Source organism: Muntiacus reevesi, chromosome 9 (genome assembly GCF_963930625.1).
Source record: "Muntiacus reevesi chromosome 9, mMunRee1.1, whole genome shotgun sequence".
In the NCBI taxonomy this organism is placed as follows: Eukaryota; Metazoa; Chordata; class Mammalia; order Artiodactyla; family Cervidae; genus Muntiacus; species Muntiacus reevesi.
The window spans coordinates 58672005-58681688 of NC_089257.1; positions in this window are offsets into that span (position 1 = coordinate 58672005).

The following is a 9684-nucleotide window of genomic DNA, read 5'->3' on the forward strand; positions in this document are numbered from 1 at the left end:
GTTCAGGATAATAAATGAATTAACTCATTTAATTTTTATGACCCTATGGTGCGTGTATAATTATCATCCCAGTTTACATACAACGGCCCAGAGAGGTTGAGGAAGATGGTACAGATGACACGTCAGAGTCAGAGCTTTTGGTGCCTTGGACAAGTTGTTTATGCCCTCTGCAGCCCCAAGTCCTTATCTGTATGTATCATAGTAACTAGCCTTACACAGGGCTGGGCTCTCCAAAAATGTCAGTTCCTTTTCCTGCCTGGAGCATGGAGGTAGGGCTGATGACCAGCTCTCAAGGAACAGCTTTTTGATGTTGCTTTCTAAAGCATCTAAGGGTTTTACCAGGGGAAATGACACAGCTTAATTCTCTCAGCCCAGAATATAGTTTTCTGAAAAATATCCAGCAGTGTTTGGAAGTGGGGAGATAAGGACTACTGGGCCTTAAGCGACAATGTGCATAGTTCTATCTGCTGCTGTGTAAGGGATAAGGAAAAAGTTCATACTTCCTGGGTGGGGGCCTCTGCCTAAGCAGAAGTGTCCCGAAGTCATGCAGAGGGCCTCTCCTGGGCACAGAGAAAAGAAACAAAACTGGGCTGGGGAAACCATATCTAGTGGACTAGCCTCCTTGGGAGGGGTTTGGTAAAGGGCACTGGATCTTACCTGATATTCTGAACTTCTTCCAAAACCTTGGGTTGAGAGTTAAATGATCATAAACCTAGTCAAGTGATACTGTCTTGTGGAAGCAGTTTGTAAACCATAAGTATCGATACTACATAAATAACTGAAATTTACTGAAAATTCACTACACATTGATGCTGTTCTTAGCTTCTACGCAAATAACTTAATCCCTTGACAAGGCAATAAAGTACCACCATATTATCATTGGCCACTTTACAAATGAAGATGTTGAAGCAGACAGAGAGCAAAAATCTTGTCCAAGATCACATGGCGAGTAAGTGATTTGAACTCTTAAAATTTGTCCATACAACCACTTACTGCCGTTATGATGATGATGATGAAGAGATGCCAACCAGTAAAATAACATGTTCAAATAATAACCTTTTTGACTCCTCCTGTTACCAAGCCGAATTTGAGTCGACTCAATAAACGTGTAGCCAAGCCATTCTACTGACACTGTGGTAAAGGAAAGTGTAATAAGTCACCTACATACAAATGAGTTCTGTTCCAAGAGTAAGTCCAATTTGTTCATAAGTCAATAAGGTTAGTCTAGGTACCCAACTAACACAATTGGCTATGTAGTACTGTACTGTAATAGGGTTATAATATTTCTCATACAAATAATACATAAAAACAAACACCAAAAGTAAAATAATTTTAATCTTACAGTTCACTACCTTGCAAAGTACAGTAGCACAAGAGTTGGCATTTCTTAGCAGTACAAGCTACATCATTGCTGCTCTTATACTTGCTTCTGGACATCCTGGGTTTGAAATATACTGTACTATTGTACTCTATATGGTAATGTACGGTACAGTACAACAAGCACAACCACTCTTAAAGGATACACACACGAGACCATGTACATCAGACACATGAACTAACTTACATGATTGGACTTGTGAATGGATGTACATTCGCATCTTTGAAAGTTCTCAACTTGGCAGTTCATATGTAGGGGACTTACTGCTTAGTGTTTATTGCAAGGCGCCAAGCAAGGGAGTTGGGAGATAAGCCCCAGATCCACTCCAGTTTGATCTTTGAGTGAGAGCTTTTTGTTTTTGTTTTTTTAAGAACAAAAAGACTGGGCTTAATTGTCATCTTGTGACATTTCTGTGGCATTTCTCGGAGTCAGGATGTCTCTGTCTTACCATTCTCTGGCCAGGTGGTCCATGGCTTAGAGGGCTTGTTAGCTCATCTTGCCCTGGAGAAACCCGAGTTTGTTAATGATGGTATCTAATGATACAAAAGCAATTTTATCAGCATTGATGTTATCAATAACAGCAATTTTAGTCATCTGACTCTGGTTGACTAGGGTTCAGTTAGCCCAAGACTGAGGTCTGATGGGTGAGAAAGGGAATAAAGTTTTGTATAGAGAAATTAGCCATAAACTTGGTAAGGGATGGAGGAGGCAATGGCAACCCACTCCAGTGTTCTTGCCTGGAGAATCCCATGGACAGAGGAGCCTGGCGGGCTATAGTCCGTGGAGTCGCAAAGAGTCAGACACGACTGAGCGATTAACACTACTACTATTACCTGGTAAGGGAACTTGGTTTTATGGAGACTCAGTTTCACTCCTCTGTCCCTTGACACAGAATTGTAGATCTCTGTTTCCTCTCAAAAAATTGAACTGGTTTTCTCCCTCCTCTAGGCAAACTGTGAGAGGAAATGATGGGTATAAAAATAGTTTTAGGTAACCTGGGGAAAGCACTGTGGAAAACCAGAGACACTTTAGATGCGGACAGTTGCGTTTGGGATACTTTTACCAACATCTCCATCCGACGACCTCACCCTTCAGCCAGGGGCCAGCGATCATTTTATTTAAGATAGCTGCCCTTAGTTCTGCACAGAGTAAGGTGCTGGCAATTAAGATGCATTGTGCTTCAATTGTATTGACTTTGAAGAGCTAGGGAAAGCTTTATAAAAGTCCGTATTGTTATATCCCAGAGAGAAGAGGAACGACCATTCATTAGACAGGGTAGCTGACAGCAGTGGGAGGTGGGAGGGGCCCCGCACAGTGAGGAAGCTGACACATCAGCTTCAAGCTCCTTCAGAAGGGAAGCAAGTTGTCAGTTTCCCCTGCATCCACGGGTCCAGTCAGAATCTTCCCTGAACTACAAACCTCTTTCTCTCTTTTTTTTCTTTTTTTTCTAAGTCATGCCGCGTGGCTTGTGGGATCTTAGTTCCGCAACCAGGGATCGAACCCAGGCCCTGTGCAGCCAAAGCCATGAGTGTTAACCACTGAACCTCCAGGTGCATGTGTACATGCTAAGTCACGTCAGTCTCGTCTGGCTGTGCGACTCTATGGACTGTAACTCGCCAGGCTCCTCTGTCCCTGGGACTCTCCAGGCAAGAATAGTGGAGTGGGTTGCCTTGCCCTCCTCCAGAGGGTCTTCCCAACCCAGGGATCAAATCCACGTCTCTTTCATCTCCTGCATTGGCAGGCAGGTTCTTTATCGCTAGTGCCACCTGGGAAGGCCCCGACCTCCAGGTGAGTCCTCCACAAACCCTTCTGTTCTTGATGTGGCAGCCCTTCCAACATGGCCATAAGGATGCCAGAATGAGCCCAGTTATTAGTAATTGCACTCATAATTTCCGAAAGCGAGTCCTGTGTCTTTCCCTTCTGCTTCTCTCTGCCCTTGAGAAAAGATCCCGTGATCCCTTCAAGCACAGGCAGTAACGTCTGCAGAATGTCTCCCGTCCCCAGAGTTCAGATATTGAATCACTGGGATGCCACTGGCCCCTAGAGGTCAAGGGGATTCTTCATGATCAGAAGATTTTGACACTATCTGGTAAGGAAAGACAAGAAGCACCAGAGGAAGGTTCCAGAACTGGGAGTCAGGCTGTAACTTAGATATTTTCTTTGCCCCTCTCTGGGCCTTAGCTTCCTCCTCTGCCAAATGAGGGCTTCACTTAAGCTGGCGGTTCCCAGGACTTTGCCCAGGGACCCTCAGGGACTCTTGTGGGAGGAGGATGGTGTTATCAACTGAAAGTCAGGGTGGGCAAAGCGTGGTATCCTCTCCTCCCTTTCTCTTTTGAATTGGGTACATTTGATCAGTTGTATGTCTTGGGGTTTTTATGTAAGGTTTTCCATGGGAAGATGGTTTACAGGATCAAAAAACATTTTGCAAAAGACTGAACTAGATGATCTTTAATGCCCAATTTAGTTCTGAGAGACCATAATTCAACAGAAGAGAAAGCAGAGGGGGATGGAGTGGGATTGGTGAGCAGGGGCCGGGGTGGGGCGGGGGGGCCCAAGGTAGCTGGGAAGGGAGGGACAGGTGAGGAATGGGGTGAGGCCAAAGGAGAAGGGTCCACACAGCTTGAATGTTAAGGTGAAACAGACTTTAAAAAGTCAAGCTGTTGTATCATAGGATATCACTTATATGTGGAATTGAAAAAAATGATACAAATGAACTTATTTACAAAACAGAGACTCACAGACATAGAAAACAAACTTATGTTACCAAAAGGGAAATGGGGAGGGGGAAAGGATAAACTAGGAGGTTGGGCTTAACATACATACACTACTATATATAAAATAGTAAACAACAAGGACCTACTATACAGCACAAGGAACTCTACTCAATATCCTGTAATAACCTATGAAAAAAGAGTATGAAAAGCAAGATATATATATAAATATATATGTATGGATGAATCACTGTGCTGTACATGTGAAACTAACATGATATTGTAAATCAACTATACTTCAATAAAAAAGAAAAAAAGGTCACATTATTTCCACCACTAGAGGAAATAATAGTTGTGTGACTTGGTAGAATGCTACAGTGGATATCATATTGCAATATAAATGTATCAAATCAATATGTATGTATACCTTAAATGTATACTATAGGTTAATTATATCTCAATAAAAAATAAAATTTAAATTTAAAAGAGTCATATCATTTCTACTGTGTCCCAAAGCACAGTTACAATAGCTCGAAGGACCTGGAGATTGTGACAACTTCACAGTCTTGAATTTGCCCATAGAACTTGGCACAGTGCTTATACTCGCACAATTATTGATGGGTTGTTGAATCTGCGAAGCCATGTTATATGGTAGGAAAAGGTAAGACTGAAACAAAGTTTGGAGCATCACTCCAAACCCAACAAAAATCTTGTATTTTTCTCCTATGTTGAAAAAATTAAGATCTCTCCCTCAGTTGCAAAAGGAAGAGAAAACATAGGGAGTCTATTTTCACTTCTTTTCATCCATCTCTGAACAATAATCCCAGTGGGTCTGTTTTGGAATCCTCATAGGAGATACTCCATTGTCTGTGCTTCCTCCTTGGATAGGCCTCATCCCAAATGTCACTGCTGAAGGCTCTGTGTCCCTGACTTGCCACGTGACAATAGGCTGTTAGGAAATAAACAGTACAAGCTTAAAAAAAGGCTTATTCCTCTTCTCACACAACTTCTCTTTTTATATACAAAAGGAAATGTACGGGACTTCCCTGGTGGTCCAGTGGTTAAGACTTGACCCTTCCAATGCAGAGGGCATGGGTTCAAACCCTGACTGGGGAAGTTCTTCATGCCATGTGGGCCATCCAAAAAAAAAGAAATGCATAGGCAACATACAAATATACAGGTTTCCTTGGTGGCTCAGTGGTTAAGAATCTGGCAGCAATGCAGGAGATGTGGGTTCAATCCTTGGGGCAGGAAGATCCCCAGGAGAAGGAAACAGCAACCCATTCCAGTATTCTTGCCTGGAGAATCCACAGACAGAGGAGCTTGGTGGGTTACAGTCCATGGGGTTGTAAAGAGTCGGACACGACTGAGCAACTTGCACAGGCAACTTAAGGGGGAAATTTTATTTATAAAAAATAGAATAAAATTAAGTAGCTATAAAAACCTAGGTATGTGGAAACAAAAACAACAACAACAACAACAAAAAAAAAACAAGCAGAAATAACCTCCAAGCCCTAAAAGAGTGGACCAAAATACTTGGAAAAATAATTTTTACCATTTAAAAATTCAGAACGGTTTCAGGGGTTACAAGATACAATTTTTGAATATTTATGTTTAAAAATGGAAGTTTAAAACTTCATAGAATGCATTTTAATGAATCTTTGTGAGGCTGTGTACATTGATGTTAGATATATTTCCAAATCATGCATAATACATAATATCAACATAAATAACTTATGACTATACAAATAGGGGAAGTTTTCTAATGCCAAGTCATCAGTAGAATAATACTCTGGCCAGTTAGCTATTTCTTCCATCTTCATTCTGGAAATTAAAATACTAAAAGTGCCAGTTGCTGCCTCCCCACCTAGGTGCCTGTCCCATCGTCTCCCCAGCCACCCTAGAAAGTGTTTAGCTATATTTTATGACACTTTCCCTTCCAGGATTGAGTTAAGGTTTGGGAATGTAGGATAATTTACCTCTGTTTTCTCATCTTTAAAATGGAAATAACAAGATATACTTCATAGGGTTTTGTGATAATTAAGTGAATTATGAATATGAATATACCAAACAAAGTGACACATGCTTGCTGAAGCCGTAATAAAACTGTTTATCCCTGTGTCCTACTCACCTTCCTATTCTCATGACATTTGTGCAGTTTCTTTGTTTCATCAGAATTTAGGACTGTAGAATTAGATTAATCATAATCCATGGTCCATATGTGGTTCAATTTTGGCCACCTAGCTACTTATTTAATCAGTTCATTTTTAATAATACAATCAGTTCAGTTCAGTCGCTCAGTCGTGTCCAACTCTTTGCATCCCCATGGACTGCAGCACGCCAGGCTTTGCTCTTCGTTACTGACTCCCAGAGCTTGCTCAAACTCATGTCCATTGAGTTGGTGATCCTATCCATAACCACCCAGAAAACTTTCACCTGAAACAAAAGTTAGGACCTTGACAGTAACTAATATCTTACTAAATGACCACAATCTACTCCAACAAGCCTATTCCTTGCCTTCCCATACTCTAGGTGGCTTCATCCAATATTCTATGTTCATCATTCCCTTCTATTCCTTTTCATATAATCTTATTGAATCTATGAAAGTGAAAGTCGCTTAGTCATGTCCAACTCTTTGAGACCCCATGGACTATACAGTCCATGAAATTCTCTAGGCCAGAATACTGGAGTGGGTAGCCTTTCCCTTCTCCAGGGGTTCTTCCAAATCCAGGGATCAAACCCAGGTCTCCCGCATTGCTGGCGGATTCTTTACCAGCTGAGCCACAAGGGAAGCCCTAATGATTCTTTAAATATCATAAAGAATATTCTTAAAGAAATTTTTAGCTGTTTTTTTGAAAAAATTTTTAAGAATTTTTTCACTCTTTACTGAATTTGTTAAAGTTTTTATCGAATTTGTTCAGTATTGCTTCTGTTTTATGTTTTGTTTTGTTTTTTGGCCATAGGACACGTGGGATCTTAGCTCCCCAACTAGGGATGAAAATTGTGCCCCTTGCATTGGAAGAAGAAGTCTTAACCAATGGGCCATCAGGGAAGTCCCTTTGCAACCTTTTTATTTTAAGTGTACTGTGGTTGATTTACAACGCTGTGCTACTTAGAGCTGTATAGCGAAGTGATTCAGTTATACATATATATATATATCTATTTTTTCAGATTCTTTTCTCTTACAGGTTATTGCAAAATATTGAACATAGTTCCCTGTGCTATACAGTCGTCCCTTGTTGGTTATCTATTTTATATATAGTAGAGTTAGCTGTTTTGATATAATAGAGTATAATGCTGTTTGTAATCTTTTGAGATTTGCTTTTGGTTTTTTTGCTCAATAGTACATAGCTAAGGTACATAACTGAAGTATATTCATACTGATGGCTATAGGGTAGTCCACTGGTTTGGTTGCTGTATAATAGTCCATCTCTTGTTATGTCACGTTTGGATTATTTCCAAGTTTTTGCTTTTATGATTCTGCTGCTATGACCACTCTTTTTTAAAAAAATTATTTATTTTAATTGGAGGCTAATTACTTTACAATATTGTGGTGGTTTCTGCCATACATTGACATGAATCAGCCACAGGCACACATGTGTCCCACATCCTGAACACCCCTCCCACCATCCTCCCCGCCCCATCCCTCTGGGTTGTCCTAGAGTACTAGCTTTGAGTGCCCTGCTTTATGCATTAAACTTGTATTGGTCATCTGTTTTACATATGGCACTATATATGTTTCAATGCTATTCTGTCAAATCATACCACCCTTGCCTTCTCCCACATAATCCAAAAGTCTGTCTTTACCTCTGTGTCTCTTTTGCTGTCTTGCATATAGGGTTCTTGTTACCGTCTTTCTAAATTTCATATGTATGTGTTAATATACCATATTGGTGTTTCTCTTTCTGACTTACTTCACTCTGTGTAAGTTTCATCCACCTCATTAAAACTAACTCAAATGAATTCTTTCTATAGCTGTGTAATATTTTATGTGTATATGTACCACAACTTCTTTATCCTTTATCTGCCAATGGACATCTAGGTTGTTTCCATGTCCTAGCTATTGTAAACACCACTCTTTATAAGTCTCCAATCATATCTGTGCAAGAATTACCCTTGGACTATAGCCCACCAGGCTCCTCTGTCCATGGAATTCTCCATGCAAGAATAGTGGAGTGAATAGCCATTTCCTTCTCCAGGGGAGATTCCTGACCCCGGGATCAAACCCAGGTCTCCTGCACTGCAGTCAGATTCTTTACTGTCTGAGCCACCAGGGAAACCCGATTCTAGGAGTAGAAGCTGGGGCATTTTCTGCTTAGAAGATAATACAAAACTGTTTTCCAAAGTAGTTACACCAGTTTATATTCCCATCACAGCACATAAGAGATTCCTTTGCATTGTGGTTGCCTGTGGCTACATAATTATTCTATATTCTAGACTATTCTACAAACCACTTGAGGTGAACTTGAGGTAATGTAGTCAGAGAGTTCAAGTGTATGGGCTCTGTGCTTGACTTCCACTTTCTTCCTTATGCACCATGTAACCTTGAACAAATTCATCCATTCAACAATTATTCACTGAGCACCTACTGTGTATGTGCTGAAGACAAAGTCCCTCTTCCCAAGGATCCTACATCCTAGTGGGAAGCAACAGATGGTGAGTAAATGTAAGTTCCATACAATGATAAGTGCTATAAAGAAGGAAAACAGAGTGATGTGCTTAGAGGTAACTGAGGGTGGGAAACTCCTCTAGCAAAAGCGAGTTGGGAAGGTCACCTGTGTGGAGGTGATCTCAGAGCTAAGATATGAATGATCAGAGGGAAGCAGCTGAGCAAAGAGGTGGAGGGGGAATCTTGCAGGCAGCAGGCACAGAAAAATACAAACCCTTCAAAGGTGAAAATACTCAAAGGCACGTAAAAGAGGCCAGAGAAGCTGAAGCACAGGGAAGGAGGGGAGAATGAAGACCTCCAGTGGGTATGCAGAGCCAGTTCCCACTTCCAGGGCAGAGCTCATTGTTTCAGGAATACCTGAAACTGTTCATCAAATCATTATTAGCAGGAAATCAGCCATGGTGGGAGTATTTACACCATGGAAATTGGCAAATGCTTCCCCAGGGCTTCTTCCCCATGGCCCTGAGAGTCAGGGGGTAGGGTGAGGTGGGGGGGCAGAAAAGACAACTGAACAGATACAGTTAAAGAGTTGCTTCACCTCTCAGCACCCAATCTCAAAGGGTCACCATGAGAATTAAATGAGTTGGTTCATCCAAAGCACAGGGTGGAGGAAGAGTGCTCAGTGACCACAGAGCACTTGCCTGCGCCTGCCAATTTTCGTACTCCTTCTCCAGCTTCCCTACCCTGCAACCATCTGGTCCTGAAGCTCCTAGGAGGAAAAAGAACAAACATATGTTGAGTGGCCACTATAGGCTAGGACTCTCACATGCTGTTATTTCACACCATCAGCAATACTGTCAGGGAGATAACTACATGGGAAATTTACTGATAAGCCTATTGAGGTTCAGAGAGGTTGGGTAACATGCCCAAGGTCTCACAGCTGCTAAGTGATGAACTGGCATTGAAAACATCAGTGGGACTTTCCC